Source organism: Jatropha curcas, chromosome 7 (genome assembly GCF_041381405.1).
Source record: "Jatropha curcas cultivar XTBG-Jc1 chromosome 7, XTBG_Jcur_1.0, whole genome shotgun sequence".
NCBI classification, from domain to species: Eukaryota; Viridiplantae; Streptophyta; class Magnoliopsida; order Malpighiales; family Euphorbiaceae; genus Jatropha; species Jatropha curcas.
This window is the reverse complement of record NC_143157.1, coordinates 4687949-4713030: the sequence shown is the minus strand read 5'-3', so window position 1 is coordinate 4713030 and position 25082 is coordinate 4687949. Positions and strand designations below refer to the sequence as shown.

Below are 25082 nucleotides of genomic sequence, written 5' to 3'. Positions count from 1 at the left end.
TTCACAGTTTGGCAACTCTGCTGGGGACGTAAACTGATCCTTTTTATTGATAAGACAAAATTTGTGTACAAAAGACACTCAGATTTACAAATTTGAATTGAATGAAAACTTGAATAGAAATGAAAATGAAAAGAAAAGACTAGACCCTAAAAGATAGACTCTAGGTGGACTGTGATGGACTAGGATTGGATTGACTGTAGTGACTTTGTTCTTCTCGATGCTTAAATCGATCAAACATGTGGTTGTTGGTCTTGAACAATTCCTTTGTTCTTTTGGAGGTTTGATCTCAACCTTCTCAGACACAAGCATCATTCATTTCTAAGAAAAGTTCGAAAGAATCGAACGATTCTTATTCAGTAAATTTTTTTTGCATTAATCCCATGGTTAGGCAAGGGATTGGTTGATGTTCAGCTTGCCCTTGGGGATGATGGACCCATTGCCAACCAAGTCTTGTAGACGGTTTTTCAAAGTCCAGCATGATTCTGCTTCTTTTATGAGTCTTCTTTGAGTTGACCCAACTGGATTAAGTCTTCCACCTTAGTTGCAGTCGCAATGAGTGATTGGAACGTAGGCAAGTACTGCGTTTAAAGCTGTGACTGGTAGACAGGCAGTAAATTCTTGATTATTATGTCAACCTGTTCCTGTTCAGAGGGTCGGTTGATCATTTGAGCAGCTTTGGCTCTCCACCTCGAAAGGAACGAGGAGAAGGGCTCATTGTTCTTTTGTTTAGTGATTTCCAGCTCCCTCCGGGTAACATCCACTTCGATATTATAATGGTACTGCGTGTTGAAAGCATTGCTTATGTCCTCCCAATTCTTCATTTTGGAACGATCCAAGCTCACAAACCATCTTAATGCAGCACCAGTCAAAGATTGCTGAAACAACTGAGCAAGGAGCTCGCTGTTCAGTCCGAACGGGTTAAGGGCACCCACATACATTTTCAGGTGTGTTTTAGGACAAGTGGTTCCATCAAACTTATCCATGTTGGGCATTTTGAACTTGGTTGGCAGTCTTGCTTCGGGGAACAAGGACAAGGAGTCCATGTCCACCAATTCCTTGTGTGTCTTAAGGGCGGTGACTGACCTTTCCAGCAATTCCAATTTTTCTCTCATTTTCTGAGCTTCCAGCTCAGAAGTGGTTCTGGAGGGCATGTCATCCAGGTTGAGGGCAGGGCTTGTTGGTTCAGCAGCAGGTCCCTGATTGGAGGCAGTAGGTCCACTCCCTCCAGCGGAAGCCCCATTTCCATTACCCAATTCAGCTATCAGGGCGGTCCTTTGGGCAGCCAATGCCTCATTCATTCTGGCCTCCATTCTGGCCTCCAGTTGTTCAATGAGGTTTTGGATCTCAGAGATTGATGCCATTGATGCAGGTGGGGCTGTTGGACTTGTGGGTGAGAGCTCAGTTGGTGTTTCGGGTACTGGCGGTCTTTGGAGGGGTACCTGTGAAAGGACATAGTCAAAACGATTAGACTATCCTAAATAAGGTGTTTTCATAGGGTATGTGAGATAGTGTGAGGTAGGGTAATGTTGGCATGCTAGGACACCTAGGATAGGACCCAATGGGATGTGATATGTAAGGTAGAGTGCTTAGGGCTGGACACCTCGACTTTTCGAAAGGCCATAAGTTCTCAAAGAAAAATTTTTTTTGGGCCTTATGGGCCAAAATGTGAATTTTTGGGCCTCTGTGACCAAATTGGAAATTTTTGGGCCTTAGGGGCCAAAACTTGAACCTTTGGGCCTTCGTGGCCAAATTGGAAATCTTTGGGCCTCTATGGTCGAATTGGAAATTTTTAGGCCTCTGTGGCCGAATTGGGCATTTTTGGGCCTTTGGGGCCAAAATGTGAATTTTTGGGCCTTTGGGGCCAAAAAGTGAATTTTTGGGCCTCGGGGGCCAAATTTAGAATTTTGGGCCTTAGGGGCCAAAATGTGAATTCTTGGGCCTTAGGGGCCAAAATGTGAATTTTTGGGCCTCAATGGCCAAAATGTGAATTTTTGGGCCTCTGTGGCCAAATGTGAGTTTTTGGGCTTCTGTGGCCAAATTGTGAATTTTTGGGCCTTAGGGGCCAAATTGGGAGTTTTGGGGCCTTTGGGGCCAAAATGGGAATTTTTGGGCCTTAGGGGCCAAGATGTAATTTTCCAGGTCTTAGGGACCAAAATATAATTTTTCAGGTCTCAGGGACCAAAATGTGATTTTTCAGCTTTTGAAATGGAATGTTCTTTTTAATGAGATGATATGTCATGAATGCGCACAACATCACGTCATACTTCGTTTAATGATATGATTCGTATCATCGGGTGCATACAGTCCTAAAGGATAGATTCTATAGGCTATGACACAAATAGAAAATTGGCTTATAAGGGACCCTTGAACCTTGAGTATGGATATACCTAACCACATGTGAAACAAAGAGTTTCGCGTGGGTCCAACAGTATGCATACCCATGGGCCATCCCCAAAAGGATTGGGGATGGTTTGCAGTAACAGGGAGGATGCTTTGGCTATCCGTCGACATAATCAAAGAGACCTGCCGATCAGCGCTACTTGCTATCCAGACTCAGAAGTTTTAACAGAGAGAGAAGAAATTCATTTGAAATTCATTTTTTATGCAATGGAGAAAAAGATTCTCAATCGTGCAAATAAATCAACAAATTTAAATGTCTTAATCAAATTTGTCAATTAGGTTCAAATCTCCTCATCAAGTATTCTTAAAGAAAGAACACTTGATTCGTGCTAGGGTACCCTGCAAAACAAAGCATAGTAACATAAAACCCTAAAGAAAGGTTGGTTAGTTTACACAGCGATTGCAGTCCACTTTATGCAAAATGATTACATTGAATTCCCCAGCAGGGTCGCCAAACTGTGAACCCCTCCCCAAATAATATCAATGCCATGTGATGCATGTGACTAAGGAAGAAATGCACGTGATGTGTGAGTCGCCACCTTGTTTAATTATTTTAGGGTAAACTAGGAAAAACCCTAAATTGACTCCGATTTTAATTAACCTAATTACTAGATTAATTACCCAATGGTTAAGGCATGGTGTGCAAACCCGAGGTGGATCCCGAGACTATGTCATGCTGATGAACTAACCATGAATGAATGCTTTGCAGGGTGATTAATGTAATTTGGACCAATTTTAAGTGATTACGACTTGCCGCTCGGGGTTAAATCCCAAACGTGCCTACGTACTTCCGTTTGAATGGAAGATCAAAGTCAACGTAGTTCGATAGGCCTTCTTTGAAGGGCTTTGAATGGGGATGCTTTATGCATGAGTGTGTGTATGCTTTGTGCATTTTGTTTAGGCATTTGATGCCAAAAACATTGATTTTAAGGCATTTGATGCCAAAATGTTGATTTTAAGGCATTTGATACCAAAAATGTTGATTTTAATAGCTTTTAGCCAAAAAGATTGATTTAGACAATTGTTGCCAAAAGTTGATGTTATTTAGGCGATTGTCGCCAAAATGCTTGATTTTAAGGCTTTTAGCCGAAAAGAGTGATTTAGGCAATTTGATTGCCAAAATGATTGATTTTAGGCGATTGTCGCTAAAATGATTGATTTTAAGGCTTTTAGCCAAAAAAAGAGTGATTTAGGCAATTTGATTGCCAAAAATGATTGATTGGGCGTTTGTCGCCAAAATGATTGATTTTAAGGCAATTTATTTGCCAAAAGCAATTGTTTGAAGGCTTTCAGCCAAAAATTGTGATTTAAGCGATTTATCGCTAAAAAGTGGTTAATCTAATCTATAGGCAATTTGTTTGCCAAAAATTGATTGAACCGCGGGCAATTTGTTGCCAAAATGTGGTTGATTTAATTGTAGGCAATTTGTTGCCAAAACGTGATTGATTAAGGCTTTTTAGCCACAATTATTGATTAATTGGACTTAAGCCGGACTGTTCGAAATAAAGGCAATTAACCGTAGTTATTGATTAACTAGGTCCTTTTAGCCGATATCGTCGGATTTAGGCTTTAATACCACGATTATTGATTAAACGGGCATTAAGCCTAAATTTATTTAATTGAGGCAATTTATTTGCCTAAGGATGAGATGAATGCAGTTGTAGAATTATTGGGGGTAGAAGAGAAGCATGCATGAAGTGCTATAATTAAATAGGCAGAGTTTAGTTTATGTACCTAATTTAATCGACGGCCACTTCTTAACTCCAAGTTAAGCTCCTCGTTAAGGGAATATTAATTAATTTAATTTTAATGATCAATTAACAGAGCAAGAAAGCAAATAAAGTTAAATAAAAAAAAATGCAAAAAAGCAGCAAAGAATCGCAAGGAGCGTGGGGGAGAAGGAGAGTTCGTCAACACAGACTGAGTAAGGAAAACGGAGGGTCTTGGGGCTGTATTTATAGGCCAAAACGGACTGTTTCGGCGGCTGGGTTCAGCGGCTCGGCCGCCGGAGGCCGGCGGCTGGGGCCCCGTTGCTCGGTGGCTGGGCCGCCGGAGCTCGGCGGCTCGGCGGCCGGGCTACTGAACCCACGGCGGGCAGGGCCGCCGGGGACGGCGGCCAGAGCCGCTGTCGCCGGCGGCTGCCGCCGCCGTGAATGGCGGCTGCTGCCACCGCCGCGGCCGGCGGACTTTCTAGTTTTACGTTTCGGAGGCTTTTTCGGGAGTTTTGGACCTCCAAAAAAAATTCCGGGACCAGTTCCGCGATCCTCGCGACGTCCCAGACGTTTTAAGTACCATATTGGCATACTTTCGATAAATTTCCAAAATGACCTTTGGTCCGGCCGGACTTTTTGCAGTCCGGAAAAATTGGCTTTTCGAGCCTCAAAATGACTCAAACTGTGTATACTAACCAGCCCTTCTTTAGGGTTTTATTTTACTGTGCTTTGTTTTGCAGGGTACCCTAGCATGAATCAAGTGTTCTTTCTTTAAGAGTACTTGATGAGGAGGTTTGAACTTAATTGACAGATTTGATTAAAACATTTAAATTTGTTGATTTATTTGCACGATTGAGAATCTTTTTCTCCATTGCATAAAAAAATGAATTTCAAATGAATTTCTTCTCTCTCTGTTCAAACTTCTGAGTCTGGATAGCAAGTAGCGCTGATCGGCAGGTCTCTTTGATTATGTCGACGGACAGCCAAAGCATCCTCCCTGTTACCGCAAACCATCCCTAATCCTTTTGGGGATGGCCCATGGGTATGCGTACTGTTGGACCCACGCGAAACTCTTTGTTTCACATGTGGTTAGGTATATCCATACTCAAGGTTCAAGGGTCCCTTATAAGCCAATTCTCTATTTGTGTCATAGCCTATAGAACCTATCCTTTAGGACTGTATGCACCCAATGATACGAATCATATCATTAAACGAAGTATGACGTGATGTTGTGTGCATTCATGACATATCATCTCATTAAAAAGAACATTCCATTTCAAAAGCTGGAAAATCACATTTTGGTCCCTAAGACCTGAAAAATTATATTTTGGTCCCTAAGACCTGGAAAATTACATCTTGGCTCCTAAGGCCCAAAAATTCCCATTTTGGCCCCAAAGGCCCCAAAACTCCCAATTTGGCCCCTAAGGCCCAAAAATTCACATTTTGGCCACAGAGGCCCAAAAACTCACATTTGGCCACAGAAGCCCAAAAACTCACATTTGGCCATAGAGGCCCAAAAATTCACATTTTGAGGCCCAAAAATTCACATTTTGGCCCCTAAGGCCCAAAATTCCAAATTTGGCCCCCGAGGGCCAAAAATTCACTTTTTGGCCCCAAAGGCCAAAAAATTCACATTTTGGCCCCAAAGGCCAAAAAATTCACATTTTGGCCCCAAAAGCCCAAAAATGCCCAATTCGGCCACAGAGGCCTAAAAATTTCCAATTCGGCCACAGAGGCCCAAAGATTTCCAATTCGGCCACAGAGGCCCAAAGATTTCCAATTTGGCGACGAAGGCCCAAAGGTTCAAGTTTTGGCCCCTAAGGCCCAAAAATTTCCAATTTGGCCATAGAGGCCAAAAAATTCACATTTTGGCCCCTAAGGCCCAAAAAAATTTTTCTTTGAGAACTTATGGCCTTTCGAAAAGTCGAGGTGTCCAGCCCTAAGCACTCTACCTTACATATCACATCCCATTGGGTCCTATCCTAGGTGTCCTAGCATGCCAACATTACCCTGCCTCACACTATCTCACATACCCTATGAAAACACCTTATATAGGATGGTCTATCGTTTTTGACTATGTCCTTTCACAGGTACCCCTCCAAAGACCACCTGTACCCGAAACACCAACTGAGCTCTCACCCACAAGTCTAGCAACCCCGATTGCACCCATGGCATCACTGTTTGACATCCAAAACCTCATTGAACAACTCGAGGCCAGAATGGAGGCCAGAATGAATAAGGCATTGGCTGCCCAAAGGGCTGCCCTGATAGCTGAATTGGGTAATGGAAATGGGGCTTCTCCTGTTGGAAGGGATCCTGCCACATCTAATCAGGGACCTGCAGCTCCACCGACATCATCAAATCCTGCCCTTAACCTGGATGACATACCCTCCAGAACTGCTGCTGAGCTGGAAGCTCAAAAAATGAGAGAGAAGCTGGAATTGTTGGAAAGGTCTATTACTGCCCTCAAAACACACAAGGAAGTGGTGGACATGGACTTCTTGTCCTTGTTCCCCGAAGCAAGATTACCTACAAAATTCAAGATGCCTAACATGGACAAGTTTGACGGAACCACTTGCCCCAAAACGCACCTGAAGATGTATGTGGGTGCCCTCAACCCGTTTGGCCTGAACAGCGAGCTCCTTGCTCAGTTGTTTCAGCAATCTTTGACTGGGGCTGCATTAAGATGGTTTGTAAGCTTGGATCATTCCAAAATGAAGAATTGGGAGGACATATGCAATGCTTTCAACATGCAGTACCATTATAATATCGAAGTGGATGTTACCCGGAGGGAGCTGGAAACCACTAAACAAAAGAACAATGAGCCCTTCACCTCGTTCCTTTCGAGGTGGAGAGCCAAAGCTGCTCAAATGATCAACCGACCCTCTGAACAGGAACAAGTTGACATAATAATTAAGAATTTACTGCCTGTCTACCAGTCACAGCTTCAAACACAGTACTTGCCTACGTTCCAATCGCTCATTGCGACTGCAACTAAGGTGGAAGACTTAATCCAGTTGGGTCACCTCAAAGGAGACTCATACAAGAAGCCGAATCATGCTGGACTTTGAAAAACCGTCTACAAGACCTGGTTGACAATGGGTCCATCATCCCCAAGAGCAAGCTGAACATCAACCAATCTGATAGGTGTTAATTTTATAGTGTTTTAATATAGTTTTTATTAGAATTTTAGCAAGTTTTTATTGCTTTAATTTGATTTTAAATCACTTTTAGTATAATTGTGTTCAAAAGCTTCCTTGACTTTTAATCCGCTTGATCTAAGAGAAAATTACAAGAATTTGGCGCAGAAAAGAGCTTTATATCACAAGGCACTTGACTTCTAGCACGCCCTAGCCGTGCTAAGTGGCACGCCCAAAGTCGCGAGCGCGACATTCACAAGCGCGAGCGCGACAATTAGAAAAGAGAGTCAGAAGATTTGCAAAGAAAAGTCGCGAGCGCGACATTCGTATACGCGGGCGCGAGCTGAAGTCGCGAGCGCGACATTCATATACGCGGGCGCGAGAAAGCACCTTTGAGAGGCAGAAAGTTTGCCAGCAGAATACGCGAGCGCGACTTTCATATGCGCGAGCGCGAACTTGAGAGGCAGAGAGAAGCACACCCTGCCTGTGCTCTACAGCACGCCCGTGCCTCAGGACTTCACTAGCCCGTGCTACCTAGCACGCCCCGTGCTTCACTAGCCAGACCTCCAGACTACAGCACGCCCAGCCCGTGCCATGAAGCACGCCCGTGCTGCCCAGGCGGAACCAGCGTGAATTTAATACGCAAATCAAGCTCTTTCTCACATGGGCCGACTTCAGGGAGTTTCCTAAACACACTAAACAAGACCTGGACCTATTCTTAGGGAAAAAGGAGTCCTAATCAAGAAGAAATCAAGAACCTAAACAGTCATGATCTCCTATAAAAGATTTTGCACTAAATAAGGATTCTATTTCCTAAAAGGAGTCAAACTTGCCTTCAGGAGCTCTATATAAAGAGAAGAACTTTTCATAGCAGAGGAGCTCGTTTTTTTATGCAATTTCTCTACATAATTCTCTCTCTCTCAAAGATTTCAAGCTTCAAATAATTGTGCTAAGATTCAAGGAAGCCATCAACATAGTTGTGATACAGTTTTTATTCTAAACTCTTCATCTTGTTTCTTTCTTTATTTTCTGTCTTTAATTATGATGAATGATTCAAGTATGATTGAGTTTAATTTAATTACTATGTCTAGCTAAACTCTTATACTAGGGATTTGATGTAACTTAATTTGATTCCAGTTTATAATATTAGATTTATTCTTCTTTGTTCTTGTTATAACTTATTATTGTGCTTAAGGCTTCCAGGCAGAAGTTTTCCCCTGGATTGTACTATTTCAATAATTACATTCGGGAGAAGGGTTATTGATATGAAAAAGATAATAATTTACTTGAGAATAATAACTTGATGCGGAAGCTATATGGTTTGACTCAAGGGAGGTTTTCATAAGTTAATAAATTTTTAAGTTGTGAACTCACAAAACAACCATAAAACCTAATAATCTGATTTATGTTTAATTTCACTATTAAAGATAGGTAATTGAACTGGATTAGAATAATTGAACTGGATTAGAATAACTAACAATAAATCGGGAGAGCTTGTTAGTGACTTTAGGGTTGTTCTCCTACTTGAACAATTAAAATTGATTAATGAACTAATAGAATAAGCTGGATAGAATTAAGTGAAATCAAATTCCCTAGTAGCTTAATCCTCTGATTTCTTTTCACTTGAATTTTGTGTTTGATCTCTTCTATTTTTACTTTAAATTTTATTTACCTTACAGCAAATCTCCTTTATCGTCGTCTAAATAATAATAGGTTAACATAATTTTGGTAATTGATAAACAATCCCTGTGGATACGATACTTTCTTACTCTATACTACTTGTTGCGATTTCGTACACTTGCGAAAAACGCTGTCAAGTTTTTGGCGCCGTTGCCGGGGATTGACATATCAATATCAATACGAATTACCCTGTTGTTAATTTAGACACTCTTTTTATTTTTACTTAATTTTCTCCTAAGAATTATTCCAGGTGTTTTATGCAAAGAAGATCAAGGACGACTGAACCTCTAGTCTTTGACCCAGAAATTGAAAGAACCTTTCGTAGGTACAACGCTGCAAGAAAAGCAAGAGAAATAAAACTCGAACAACAAGCAGACATGGCCAACGAAAATGAAAACAGAAACGAAAACGTAGTTGGACCACCACTTCAACATCCGATCCGTACCTTAAGGGATTATACCACACCTAATTTGAATGGGACAACCTCAAGTATTACTAGACCTAGGGTAGAAGCTAATAACTTTGAGATTAAACCTGCATTTATCCAAATGCTCTCTACCTCGATCCAATATGGAGGTTTGCCTAGTGAAGATCCTAATGCTCACATCACCAATTTTTTGGAAATTTGTGACACATTCAAACAAAATGGTGTTTCTGAAGATGCAATCAAGTTGAGGCTTTTTCCTTTTACTCTTAGGGATAAAGCTAGATCTTGGTTACAATCATGTCCCGCTGGGAGTTTTACCACATGGGATGAATTAGCTCAAAAATTTCTAGCTAAATTCTTTCCATCCTCAAAAACCACCAAGTTGCGCAATGAGATAATGACGTTTGCTCATCATGATCAAGAGAGCTTGTATGAAGCTTGGGAAAGATTCAAGGACTTGCTAAGAAAGTGCCCGCATCACAGTTTGCCCAAGTGGTTACAGGTACAAACTTTCTATAATGCTCTATCTCCTAATATTAAAATCACTTTAGATGCAGCTGCAGGTGGGTCCTTTGAAAAGAAAGGTATTGATGAAGCATATGAGTTGATAGAGGAAATGGCAAGCAACAGCCACTACCAAAACAATACCGAAAGAAGAAGAACTGTAGGAGTCTATGAAATAGACGCCATTACAGCACTTAATGCCAAGGTAGATAACATGGTAAGGAAATTGGACATGTTAACTACTAATCCTATAAATTCTGTCATGCAAATTTGTGATAGGTGCAATGGACAACATGGAATTGGAGAATGTATCATGGACTCTTTAAATCCACAAACTTTGGAACAAGTGAACTATGTGATGAATCAAGGAAGAAAGAATTACCCTTATTCAAATTCATATGACAACAGGTTAAGGAATCATCCTAATCTATCCTATGGTAATCCTCAAAACGCCTTGAATGCACCACCAGGTTTCCACCCTCCTGAAAAGAAATCTCATGATGACCTCCTCACTGCTCTTTCTAAATCACACATGGAATTTATGAATGAAACCAGAGAAAACTATAAAATCCAGCAAGCTGCAATCAGGAATTTGGAGATTCAGCTAGGGCAATTTGCAAACATGATGGCATCTCGACCTCAAGGTACGTTACCCAGCAATACTGAAAAGAATCCAAAAGAACAAGTGCAGGCTATTACCTTGAGGAGCGGCAAACAAATAGATGAACCACCAAGGAAAGAAAAAGAAGAAAAAGAACAAACAAAGGTGACTATCATTGACTTGGAGGAAAAAGAAAAGGTAAAACCATATGTTCCCCCTGTACCCTTTCCACAAAGATTAAAGAAAGCACAAGATGACAAGAGCTTCCTCAAGTTCCTGGATGTGTTTAAGAAGCTTCAAATCAATATTCCTTTTGCTGAAGCTCTTGCACAAATGCCTAGCTATGCTAAATTCCTAAAAGATATCTTGAGCAAGAAACGAAGAATTGATGATCAAGAAACGGTAATGTTAACCGAGGAGTGCAGTGCGATTATCCAAAACAAACTGCCTCCAAAGTTAAAAGATCCAAGAAGTTTTTCTATCCCTTGTAACATTGGTAATCTTGACTTTGAAAAAGCTTTGGCAGATTTGGGTGCTAGCATCAATCTTATGTCCTATGAAGTTTTTAAGATGCTAGGTATGGGAGAACTCAAGCCAACAAGGATGTCTTTGCAACTAGCAGATCGTTCAATTAAATATCCTAGAGGGATTGTCGAAGACGTACTTGTGAAGGTAGGTACATTCATCTTTCCTGTTGATTTTGTTATTCTTGACATTGATGAGGACAGGGAAGGATCTCTAATCCTTGGAAGACCCTTTCTTGCAACTGCAAGAGCATTAATTGATGTTTATGAGGGTAAGTTGCTCTAAGAGTTGGACAGGAAGAGATTGTATTTGATGTACTTAAATCTTGTAAACTTCCTATGGATCATGGAGACTGTTTCAGAATTGATGTTGTTGATGAATGTGTGGAAACCACTTTGCATGTTGAAAATAACATTAATAAATCAAGCGTCTTGAATGAAAAAGAAAAGGAATCACCTAAGCATGAACTGAAACAACTTCCACCTCATTTAAAACATGCATTCTTAGGTGAGGACCACTCTTTTCCTGTTATTATTTCTTCTCACTTAACGCTTGATCAAGAGGAAAGGTTGTTGCAAGTTTTACGTAGGCACAAGAAAGCTTTAGGGTGGTCTATTTCGGATTTACAAGGAATAAGCCCAAGTGTGTGTATGCATAAAATCTTGATGGAAGAAGACTACAAACCTTCAATCGAACATCAAAGGCGATTGAACCCGAACATGAAAGAGGTAGTCAAGGCTGAAATTATTAAACTCTTAGATGCCGGAATCATTTATCCAATTTCAGACAGTAATTAGGTGAGTCCTGTCCAAGTTGTTCCAAAAAAGGGAGGTATGACTGTTATTTCTAATGAAAACAATGAATTAATCCCCACAAGAACAGTCACAGGTTGGCGTGTGTGTATAGATTATAGAAAACTAAATAAGGCAACACGCAAAGATCACTTTCCCCTTCCCTTTATTGATCAAATGCTTGAAAGACTTGCAGGATATCCTTTTTATTATTTCTTAGATGGCTATTCAGGATACTTCCAAATACCTATAGCCCCTGAAGACCAAGAGAAAACTACTTTCACTTGTCCTTATGGCACTTTTGCCTATAGGAGAATGCCTTTTGGGCTATGCAATGCCCCTGCAACCTTTCAAAGGTGCATGATGTCCATCTTTTCTGATATGGTGGAAAAATTTATTGAAATATTCATGGATGATTTTTCTGTGTTTGGTTCTTCCTTCGATGCATGCCTTCATAATTTATCTTTAATGATGCAACGATGTGAAGATACTAACCTTGTGTTAAATTGGGAAAAATGTCACTTCATGCTTAGTGAAGGTATTGTCCTAGGGCATAAAATCTCTCAAAAGGGGATTGAAGTAGACAAGGAAAAAATTGAGGTAATTGAAAAACTACCTCCCCCTAACACAGTGAAGGGCATAAGAAGTTTTCTTGGGCATGCAGGGTTTTACAGGAGATTCATAAAGGATTTCTCAAAAATCACTAAACCTCTTTGCAAATTGTTAGTTAAAGATATTCCATTTGATTTTGACAAAGAATGTTTAGATGCTTTTAACAGGTTGAAGAAGGAGTTAATCTCAGCCCCGATCATCACTACACCAGATTGGACTTTACCTTTCGAGCTTATGTGTGATGCTAGTGATCATGCTGTAGGAGCTGTGCTTGGACAGAGAAAAGACAAGAAGTTGCATGTTATTTATTATGCCAGTCGCACCTTGAATGATGCGCAACTAAACTATGCAACTACGAAAAAGGAATTATTGGCTATTGTTTTTGCTTTTGACAAATTCCGGGCATATCTAATTGGAGCTAAAACAATAGTTTACACAGATCACTCAGCTATCAAATACTTGCTGGAGAAGAAAGATGCAAAGCCGAGACTCATTCGTTGGGTACTTCTATTGCAAGAGTTTGACCTAGAAATTCGCGACAAAAAGGGGACCGAGAACCTCGTTGCTGACCATCTTTCCAGGCTTGAATTGGGGAGGAAGATACAAGCAAGCTACAAATCAATGAAAGCTTTCCTCATGAGCAACTTCTTCTAGTAGCAAATGCTCAAACCCCCTGGTACGCTGACATAGTTAATTATCTTGTTTGCAAAATTCCTCCTCCCAATTTTTCTTACCAACAAAGGAAAAATTTTTTTCATGATATCAAATTTTACTATTGGGAGGAGCCATTTTTGTTCAAGTATTGCAGTGATCAGCTTTTCAGAAGATGTATACCGGAAACTGAAATAGAAAGTGTCCTTAAATTCTGCCATTCAATGGAATGTGGAGGTCACTTTGGAGCAAGCAAAACAGCTGCGCGTATACTAGAAAGTGGTTTGTATTGGCCTAATCTCTTTAAAGATGCTTATAACTATGTTCGTCTTTGTGATCGTTGTCAAAGGTTAGGTAACATTTCGAAGAGACATGAGATGCCCTTAAACAGCATCCTTGAAGTCGAAATCTTCGATGTCTGGGGTCTGGACTTTATGGGACCTTTTCCACCATCATACTCTAATCAATACATTCTAGTGGCAGTGGATTATGTGTCAAAGTGGGCAGAAGCTGTTGCTCTTCCAAATAACGATGCCAAAAATGTGATGAGCTTCATCAAGAAAAACATTTTTACAAGGCATGGTACTCCCAGGGCGATAATCACGGACGAAGGTAAGCATTTTTGCAATAAATATTTAGATTCCCTTCTTGCAAAATATGGTGTCACTCATCGTGTAGGTACTTCATATCATCCTCAAACAAGTGGACAAGTAGAGGTCACTAACAGAGAAATCAAAAAGATCCTCGAAACCACTGTTGGACAATCAAGAAAGGATTGGTCCAAAAAGCTAGACGACGCTCTATGGGCCTACAGAACGGCATTCAAAACACCTATAGGTATGTCTCCATATCGCATGGTGTATGGTAAGGCTTGTCATCTTCCTGTAGAATTAGAACATAAGGCATTTTGGGCCATTCAATTTCTCAACTTTAATGCCAAGGAAGTGGGACAAAAACGCTTGTTACAGCTAAACATGATGGATGAATTGCGCCTCCATGCTTATGAAAGTGCTAAAATATATAAAGATCGCACTAAACAATGGCATGATAAGCGCATTATCATGAGGGATCTAAAGGTAGGCCAGCAGGTGTTGCTCTATAACTCTAGACTTCGGTTATTTCCTGGTAAGTTGCGCTCTAGGTGGTCTGGACCATTCACAATCAAGGAAATCTTTCCTCATGGCGCGATTGAAATAGTGGATGGTAAGTCGAATCGAAGTTTCAAGGTAAATGCTCAACGTTTGAGAAGCTATTATAATGAAACCTTTGAACCCACCAAGACTACAATTGGTCTTGCTTAGCCTAAATTAAGATAAGTGCGTCGAACTTAACGACGTTAAACAAAAGTGCTCATGGGAGACAACCCATCTATTTTTATTAAATTTTCGTCCATTTATTTATTTTTATTCCCTATTTTATTTGTCAAAATCCCAAATTTTCTCCATGAGTGTTCTTTTGTTTAGTTAAGAATTTTTGTAGGAAAAAGTGGAAATCCAGAACCAAGCACGCCCTAGCCGTGCTGGGTGGCACGCCCGTGCCATGAGAGGTGAAGCCAGCACGCCTCAGGCGTGCCCATCAGCACGCCCGTGCCATAGAAAAGAGATTAACACACTTGAAGGTCAGAGGAGAGCACGCCCTAGCCGTGCTAAGTGGCACGCTCAAGTCGCGCTACGAAGCAAGTCTCAACAAAGAAAACGCCCAAGTCGCGAGTGCGACATTCACACGCCCAGGGCCCGAGCTTAAGTCGCGAGCGCGACATTCATACACGCGGGCGCGACAAGAAGATCTGAGTGTCAGAAGCAATTGGACCAGAAGACGCGAGAAGACGCGAGCGCGATATTCATATGCGCGGGCGCGAGAAAAGAACAAGAGAGGCAGAGAAGAGCACGCCCAAGCCGTGCTATGTAGCACGCCCGTGCCAGGTACGCCACTTTTGTTGTTTTGCAGGTCAGAGGAGAGCACGCCCAGGCCATGCTCATCAGCACGGCCATGCCACGATCAGACCAACTTATTAATTGGCGCCCCTATTTAAAGAGCACGCTTTCAAACTGTCTCTTTTCCATCCCGCACGCCCTAGCCGTCACTTCTTTTCTCCCAAACTTTCTCTTTTCTTCTCCATTTTCTCTCAAATCAAACACTTTCCACCCAAAATTTTCACATAATCAACTCCAACAATGCCTCCTAGATACAAACGTAGCAGACCCGCATCCTCCATTGCTGCTCGAAACTGCGCAACTACACGATCTTCCACGGCTCCTCAACCTCCTTCACCTCCTGCACTTCCATTCGAATTCGCCTCATCCGATCAACAAGAAAGGTACACAAAATTGTCTCTTCGACCTATTCTACTGAACAGATTTATTGATGAGACTGCTTTAGCACAAGTGGGTCTTAGAGATATTGTGTTAGAGCCACTGACAGCGTTTTTCGCAAGTGTACGAAATCGCAACAAGTAGTATAGAGTAAGAAAGTATCGTATCCACAGGGATTGTTTATCAATTACCAAAATTATGTTAACCTATTATTATTTAGACGATGATAAAAGGAGTTCGCTGTAAAGTAAATAAAATTCAAAGTAAAAGAGATCAAACACAAAATTTAGGTGAAAAGAAATCAGGGGATTAAGCTACTAGGGAATTTGATTTCATTTAATTCTATCCAGCTTGTTCTATTAGTTCATTAATCAAGTTTAATTGTTCAAGTAGGAGAAAACAACCCTAAGGTTACTAACAAGCTCTCCCGATTTATTGTTAGCTATTCTAATCCAATTTAATCACCTATATTAATAGTGAAATTAAACATGAATCAGATCATTAGGTTTTATGGTTGTTTTATGAATTCACAACTTAATACTTTATTAACTTATGAAAGCCCCCCTTGAGTCAAACCATATAGTTTCCACATCAAGTTATTATTCTCAAGTAAATTATTACCTTATTCATATCAATAACCCTTCTCCCGAATGATGTTATTGAAATAATTCAATCCAGGGGAATTTTTCTGCCTGGAAGCCTTAAGCACAATAATAAGTTATAACAAGAACAAAGAAAAATAAATCTAATATTATAAGCTGGAATCGAATTAAATTACATCAAATCCCTAGTATAAAAGTTTAGCTAGACATAGTAATTAAATTAAACTCAATCACACTTGAATCATTCATCATATTTAAAGACAATAATAAAGAAAGAAACAAGATGAAAAGTTTAGAATAAAAACTGTATCACAACTATGTTGATGGCTTCCTTGAATCTTAGCACAATTATTTGAAGCTTGAAATCTTTGAGAAGAGAGAACTATGTAAAGAAGTGTACAAAGAACCCCCTCTGCTATGAATAGTTCTTCTCTTTATATAGAGCTCCTGAAGGCAAGTTTGACTCCTTTTAGGAAATAGAATCCTTATTTAGTGCAAAATCTTTTATAGGAGATCATGACTGTTTAGGTTCTTGATTTCTTCTTGATTAGGACTCCTTTTTCCCTAAGAATAGGTCCAGGTCTTGTTTAGTGTGTTTAGGAAACTCCCTGAAGTCGGCCCATGTGAGAAAGAGCTTGGTTTGCGTATTAAATTCACGCTGGTTCCGCCTGGGCAGCACGGGCGTGCTTCATGGCACGGGCTAGGCGTGCTGTAGTCTGGAGGTCTGGCTAGTGAAGCACGGGGCGTGCTAGGTAGCACGGGCTAGTGAAGTCCTGAGGCACGGGCGTGCTACAGAGCACAGGCAGGGCGTGCGTCTTTCTGCCTCTCAAAGGTGCTTTCTCGCGCCCGCGTATATGAATGTCGCGCTCGCGACTTCAGCTCATGCCCGCGTATACGAATGTCGCGCTCGCGACTTTTCTTTACAAATCTTCTGACTCTCTTTTCTAATTGTCGCGCTCGCGCTTGTGAATGTCGCGCTCGCGACTTTGGGCGTGCCACTTAGCACGGCTAGGGCGTGCTAGAAGTCAAGTGCCTTGTGATATAGAGCTCTTTTCTGCGCCAAATTCCTGTGATTTTCTCTTAGATCAAGCGGATTAAAAGTCAAGGAAGCTTTTGAACACAATTATACTAAAAGTGATTTAAAAATCAAATTAAAGCAATAAAAACTTGCTAAAATTCTAATAAAAACTATATTAAAACACTATAAAATTAACACCTATCAGCCACTTAGGCGAATAGGATGGGGGGAATTTCTTGAGATGAAGGACTTAGTTTATGCCCCTCTAACTCTAGAATTTCTGAGTTCCTATCGCGCTTTTATTCCGTTATTGCCTAATTCACCACCAAGCCGGGTTAACTTTAGGCTTCTGAGTCAAGACTTTGAATTAACTGTGAATGAAATTAGCCAAATTTTCGGATTCCCCACAGAAAACAGTCAAATTCAAATTTCTAGTGATTTTAGTGCACGTAATACTTGGCAAGATTTTACAGGTGAAGTAAATTATAATCCTAGATATTCGAAGGCATCCAAATTGAAAAAACCTTCCTTGCGGTATATTCATAAATTTTTGTCAAATACTATATTTGGAAGGAGTGAAAGTGATGGGGTGTTGAGTTTGAATGAACTATATTTTCTGTGGGCTATTGAAAATGGGGTTCTATTGAATGTTGGGTATTGGCTCTGCCAGAGATTTGCGAAGGTGGCTAGAGCCGACAAAGGAGCTATAATGATGGGGTGTTTTGTGAACCGAATTGCTAGATATCTACAGGTTTGGAACCCGGCTAGGCCAATTTATGATAGTGTAGGAGGGGGGCGTGGTACCAGGCTGGATGTCGATGTTATGATTCATATGAAGTTGATTGAAAAAGTTGGGGATGCATATCGAGTAATAGGTGCCCCAGAGAATGATTCTGATGAGGAAGAAGCCGAGGCTGCAGGCGGTGCTGACATGGAGGAGGATATCCCTCCACCTTTTACTTCTTCTTTTGGTGTAGGTACATCGGGTGCTGGCCCATCGTTCCAAGGCACATCCAACATGTCAAATGATGAAGTCCTTGCAAGGATGATGTCTCGAATGGACCTCTTTGACACGCGCCTTAGCGGAATGGAAACAATGATCACAGACCGTTTCCAGTCCATTGAGATCATGAATGGCAGTCTTGATTCTAAGATGGACACCATGCAAGGACAACTGCAGACCATCCTCCAGTTTCTGCAGCCACCCCCACCACCAGAAAATTGATGGATTTCTCTTTTCTTTTCTGTTTTTGTTTCTGTTTCTTTTGTTCTAATACATTGTCGTGGTTGTTTTCCCTTTTAACTTGTTTATTTGTTATGTGGATCTTTATAACCTCTTAGTAGTTTTTGTTCTTAATGTTTAGTTGCTCCTTTAGCTAAGACACTTTCCACCACCTTTCTATTGTATTGTTCAATACAATGTTGGTAAGTTTTTCTTCTTCTCTCTTACTGCTTTCCTTCAAATAACGCAATAAGTTTGGGGAATTTATACACATTGGGGACAATGTGATTGATTGAATTGGGGGAAGAGGGAATTTTAGCTAAAAAAAAAAAATTTTTTTTGTTGTTTTTGGCTTAACATGGTTGGAATGATTACAAGCAAGCTTGAGGGTTCTCATGTCTAGTAATAAGTGTTAAACATAATTGATTCTCAATTCTACCATATTTAAGTTTTGAATTTGAAATTTTGATTTAAATATGTTCATTGATCTAAATTATTTGTTTCTAGATTTTTAAACACTGATTTTTATGAGAATTATGATGTATAAGTGTGTTTTACTCTAAAGTATTTTAAAACCCTGGCATTCCTAGAACAAAACTTAGAAATCCCTTCGAGGTGAAAAATTTAAATGTTTACTTTTTGAAAGAGATGATTTAGGCAATTTTTGTTGAAACCTATATGTAGCCTAGACCACCTAAATTAAAAATATGACCTTTGAACCCAACTTTGAAGCCTTAAAACCGTAAAATTTTCTTCTTCACCCTCAATAAAACCAAGCCATTAAAGCCAAATTCAAATTTCCTACCCTAAGTACAAAGGATTGTATGATTAAAAGATTCGATTTTTAATTAGAATGTAGCAACAAAAAGAGGGAGAATTCATAAATTAATACTAGCAAATAAAGAAAAGAAGAAAGAATCAAGAAAAAGGCACATGAAAAGCAATCAAAAGAATTCAAGAAAAAAAAAAAAGAAAAAGGCAAGGAAGAAAAGTGCCAAAATATTAAGAAAAGACCTTGTCCAAGATGCCTCTAGCTAGTAAGAAAGTTTCAAAACAAGACACTCCCTAGAACTGGAAAAACTTTAATTAAAATAGAATCTTGAAAGTTATACATTCTTTTGTACTTTTTGTCTACATTTTATCCCTTTCTTTGATTAAGCAAAGTTTACACCAAGAAAGCCCCGTTACAACCCAAAATAAAGACCTTCTGATCTTTTAATCGTATGCATTTAAATCGTGGAGAAAGGATGACTAATTCTGCATATGGGAATGCCACCTTTGCTCTATCAATTGTCTTACTTTTAAATGCTTTAGATGATTCATGTCCTGTTTATCATAATTCGAATAAGTATTAGTGTTGACAATCTCTTTAAACTTGTATTTTACTCAATGAACGTGTTTTCTTCAAAATAAAGAGTCAAGCTTAAATGTGAATAGCATAGGGAACAATTAAGTCTATTCACTTATTTACTAATCATGATATCTTGAAAAGTTATTGAGATCATCTCCAAACATGGTAAGCTAGTGTCGTCAAATCTTTTTCTTTTAGTTTTGTTGCTTGAGGACAAGCAATGGTTTAAGTTTGGGGAATTTTGATAGGTGTTAATTTTATAGTGTTTTAATATAGTTTTTATTAGAATTTTAGCAAGTTTTTATTGCTTTAATTTGATTTTAAATCACTTTTAGTATAATTGTGTTCAAAAGCTTCCTTGACTTTTAATCCGCTTGATCTAAGAGAAAATTACAGGAATTTGGCGCAGAAAAGAGCTTTATATCACAAGGCACTTGACTTCTAGCACGCCCTAGCCGTGCTAAGTGGCACGCCCAAAGTCGCGAGCGCGACATTCACAAGCGCGAGCGCGACAATTAGAAAAGAGAGTCAGAAGATTTGCAAAGAAAAGTCGCGAGTGCGACATTCGTATACGCGAGCGCGAGCTGAAGTCGCGAGCGCGACATTCATGTACGCGGGCGCGAGAAAGCACCTTTGAGAGGCAGAAAGTTTGCCAGCAGAATACGCGAGCGCGACTTTCATATGCGCGAGCGCGAACTTGAGAGGCAGAGAGAAGCACACCCTGCCTGTGCTCTATAGCACGCCCGTGCCTCAGGACTTCACTAGCCCGTGCTACCTAGCACGCCCCGTGCTTCACTAGCCAGACCTCCAGACTACAGCACGCCCAGCCCGTGCCATGAAGCACGCTCGTGCTGCCCAGGCGGAACCAGCGTGAATTTAATACGCAAATCAAGCTCTTTCTCACATGGGCCGACTTCAGGGAGTTTCCTAAACACACTAAACAAGACCTGGACCTATTCTTAGGGAAAAAGGAGTCCTAATCAAGAAGAAATCAAGAACCTAAACAGTCATGATCTCCTATAAAAGATTTTGCACTAAATAAGGATTCTATTTCCTAAAAGGAGTCAAACTTGCCTTCAGGAGCTCTATATAAAGAGAAGAACTTTTCATAGCAGAGGAGCTCGTTTTTTTATGCAATTTCTCTACATAATTCTCTCTCTCTCAAAGATTTCAAGCTTCAAATAATTGTGCTAAGATTCAAGGAAGCCATCAACATAGTTGTGATATAGTTTTTATTCTAAACTCTTCATCTTGTTTCTTTCTTTATTTTCTGTCTTTAATTATGATGAATGATTCAAGTATGATTGAGTTTAATTTAATTACTATGTCTAGCTAAACTCTTATACTAGGGATTTGATGTAACTTAATTTGATTCGAGTTTATAATATTAGATTTATTCTTCTTTGTTCTTGTTATAACTTATTATTGTGCTTAAGGCTTCCAGGCAGAAGTTTTCCCCTAGATTGTACTATTTCAATAATTACATTCGGGAGAAGGGTTATTGATATGAAAAAGATAATAATTTACTTGAGAATAATAACTTGATGCGGAAGCTATATGGTTTGACTCAAGGGAGGTTTTCATAAGTTAATAAATTTTTAAGTTGTGAACTCACAAAACAACCATAAAACCTAATAATCTGATTTATGTTTAATTTCACTATTAAAGATAGGTAATTGAACTGGATTAGAATAACTAACAATAAATCGGGAGAGCTTGTTAGTGACTTTAGGGTTGTTCTCCTACTTGAACAATTAAAATTGATTAATGAACTAATAGAATAAGCTGGATAGAATTAAGTGAAATCAAATTCCCTAGTAGCTTAATCCTCTGATTTCTTTTCACTTGAATTTTGTGTTTGATCTCTTCTATTTTTACTTTAAATTTTATTTACCTTACAGCGAATCTCCTTTATCGTCGTCTAAATAATAATAGGTTAATATAATTTTGGTAATTGATAAACAATCCCTGTGGATACGATACTTTCTTACTCTATACTACTTGTTGCGATTTCGTACACTTGCGAAAAACGCTGTCACAATCCCTTGCCTAACCATGGGATTAATGCAAAAAAAATTTGCTGAATAAGAATCGTTCGATCCTTTCGAACTTTTCTTAGAAATGAATGATGCTTGTGTCTGAGAAGGTTGAGATCAAACCTCCAAAAGAGCAAAGGAATTGTTCAAGACCAACAACCACCTGTCTGATCGATTTAAGCATCGAGAAGAACAAAGTCACTACAGTCAATCCAATCCTAGTCCATCACAGTCCACCTAGAGTCTATCTTTTAGGGTCTAGTCTTTTCTTTTCATTTTCATTTCTATTCAAGTTTTAGAGTTATTAGGAGTAGAAGAGAAGCATGCATGAAATGCTAAAATTAAATAGGCAGAGTTTAGTTCATGTACCTGATTTAATCGACGCCCACTTCTTAATGCCAGGTTAAGCTCCTCGTTAAGGGAAATTTAATTAATTTAATTTTATTGATCAATTAACAGAGCAAGAAAGCAAATAAAGCTAAATAAAAAAAAATGCAGAAAAGTAGTAAAGAATCGCAAGGAGCGTGGGGGAGAAGGAGCGTCCGTCAACACAGACTGAGTCAGTAAAACTGAGGGCCATCGGGGCCAATTTATAGGCAAAAACGGACTATTTCGGCAGCCAGGGCCGCCGGAGCTCAGCGGCCGGGCCGCTGGAGGCTTTTTCGGGATTTTTTTCTTGGAATGAAATGATCAAATGCATGTATTTATGTTTGCAACTTAAAGATGTTTTTGCCTCTTAATGAGGGCTTGAAAAGAGATTTTGCCTCTTAATGAGGGCTTGAAAAGAGATTTTGCCTCTTAATGAGGGCTTGAAAAGAGATTTTGCCTCTTAGAGGGCTTTAAAAGAGATTTTGCCTCTTAGAGGGCTTGAAAAGAGATTTTGGCTCTTAGAGGACTTGAAAAGACGTTTTGCCTCTTAATGAGGGCTTGAAAAGATGTTTTGCCTCTTAATGAGGGCTTGAAAAGATGTTTTGCCTCTTAATGAGGGTTGAAAAGATGTTTTGCCTCTTAATGAGGGTTGCAAAGCATTCACTCATGGTTAGTTCATCAGCATGACATAGTCTCGGGATCCACCTCGGGTTCGTTAGATCATGCCTTAAAACATTGGGTTAATTAATCTAGTAACTGTGAATACTCAAACTTTGACCTTGCTACAGTGTCAATGCCGGACTGCAAACAGTCCGGCCGGACCGAAGGTCATTTTGGACATTTACTGGAAGTATGCCAATATGGTACTTAAAACGTCCGGAATATCGCGAGGATCGCGGAACAGGTCCCGGAATGTTTTTCGGAGGTCCGAAACTCCCGAAAGCTCCTTCGAAGTGAAAGGCCCGAAAGGCCGCCGCCATGTACGGCGGCCGGCTGTCGGGCCCAGGCGGCACCTGCCGCCCAGCACGGGCGGCACATGCTGCCCCACCGCCTGGGCGGCACCTGCTGCCCCACCGACTGGGTGGCAGCTGCCGCGCTCCCAGGCGGCACCCCCCGCCCAACGTGGGCGGGGCCTGCCGCCCTCCCGGGCGGCACCTGCCGCCCAGCCTCTTGGGCGGCAGCTGCCGCCAAGCCAGGCGGCACCTGCCGCCCTGGACCCGAAAATGGCCTATAAATAGGCCATTTTCAGCCATTTTTTGGCACCTCGGTCTGTGTTGACGGACGAATCCTTCTCCCTCTCACGCTCCTTGCGTTTTCTTTACCGCTTTTTGCATTTAATTTAATTTTTATTGCATTTTTATTGTGATATTTGGACATTAAAATTAAACAAATTAAAATTAATTAATATTTCCTAAGCGAGGAGCTTAATCTGGAGTTAAGAAGCGGTCGTCGATTAAATCAGGTATGTAAACAAAACTCTGCCTATTTAATTTTAGCACCTCATGCATATTTCTCTTCTACTCTTAATAATTCTACAATTGCATAAATGCATTCACGTCATCATTTAGACAAATAAACTGTCTTAATTAAACACGATTAAGCTTAAATGTCCGGTTAATTAATAACTGTGGTATTAAAGCCTTAAATCCGATAATATTGGTTAAAAGAGCCTAGTTAATTAATAACTACGGTTCAATTGCCTTATTTCGAACAAATCCGGCTTAAGTCCAATTAATCAATAATTGTGGCTAAAAGCCTTAATCAATCACGTCTCGACAATAAATTGTGATTAAGCTCGAACGCCCGATTAATTGATAATCGTGGCATTAAAGCCTAAATCGCACATTTTGGCAAACTAATTGCCTAAAACAACACATTTTGGCCAAAGGCCTTAAAATCAACCATTTTAGCGACAAATCGCTTAAATTAATCAATCTTTTGGCCAAAGGCCTTAAAATCAACCATTTTGGCGAAAATCGCCTAAAATCAACATTTTTGGCAACAATTGCCTAAATCAAATCATTTTGGCTAAAAGCCATTAAAATCAACATTTTTGGCAAAATGCCTAAACAAAATGCACAAAGCATACACACTTATGCACAAAGCATACACACTTATGCACAAAGCATACACACTTATGCACAAAGCATACACACAAAATGCACAAAGCATACACACACTCATGCACAAAGCATACACACAAAATGCACAAAGCATACACACAAAATGCACAAAGCATACACACACTCATGCACAAAGCATACACACACTCATGCACAAAGCATACACACTCATGCACAAAGCATATACACACTCATGCACAAAGCATACACACTCATGCATTAAGCATACACCTTCAAAGCCCTTTTAAAAAGGCCTATCGAACTACGTTGACTTTGATCTTCCATTCAAACGGAAGTACGTAGGCACGTTCGGGATTTAACCCCGAGCGGCAAGTCGAAATCACTCAAACATTTCATTAATCCATCATTCACCTTGCAAAGCATTCATTCATCGGTTAGTTCATCAGCATGACATAGTCTCGGGATCCATCTCGGGTTCGTAGATTGTGCCTTAATCATTGGGATAATTAATCTAGTAACTAGGTTAATTAAAAATGGAGTCACTTAGGGTTTTTTCCTAGTTTACCCTAAAATAATTAAACAAGGTGGCGACTCACACATATCACGTGTATTTCTTCTCATTCATCATATGCATCACATGCCTATGACATTTGGGGAAGGGGTTCACAGTAACTAGGTTAATTAAAATCGGAGTCAATTTAGGGTTTTTTCCTAGTTTACCCTAAAATAATTAAACAAGGTGGCGACTCACACACTCACGTGCATCTCTTCCTTAGTCATATGCATTCACATTGCATTGATATTATTTGGGGAGGGGTTCACACCCGGAGGGAGCTGGAAACCACTAAACAAAAGAACAATGAGCCCTTCTCCTCGTTCCTTTCGAGGTGGAGAGCCAAAGCTGCTCAAATGATCAACCGACCCTCTGAACAGGAACAAGTTGACATAATAATTAAGAATTTACTGCCTGTCTACCAGTCACAGCTTCAAACACAGTACTTGCCTACGTTCCAATCGCTCATTGCGACTGCAACTAAGGTGGAAG

General features: G+C 40.1%; 1 non-coding gene and 1 pseudogene across 1 annotated transcript; one reads left to right on the top strand and one right to left on the bottom strand.

The window, feature by feature from the left end:
* Positions 1 to 25082, top strand: part of LOC149494615 (uncharacterized) — a 68634-nt pseudogene that overhangs the window by 13616 nt on the left and 29936 nt on the right.
* LOC149494616 (small nucleolar RNA R71) lies at positions 9739 to 9844 on the bottom strand. Its single transcript, XR_016321895.1, has one exon. It is a non-coding gene; the product is annotated as a small nucleolar RNA R71 (small nucleolar RNA).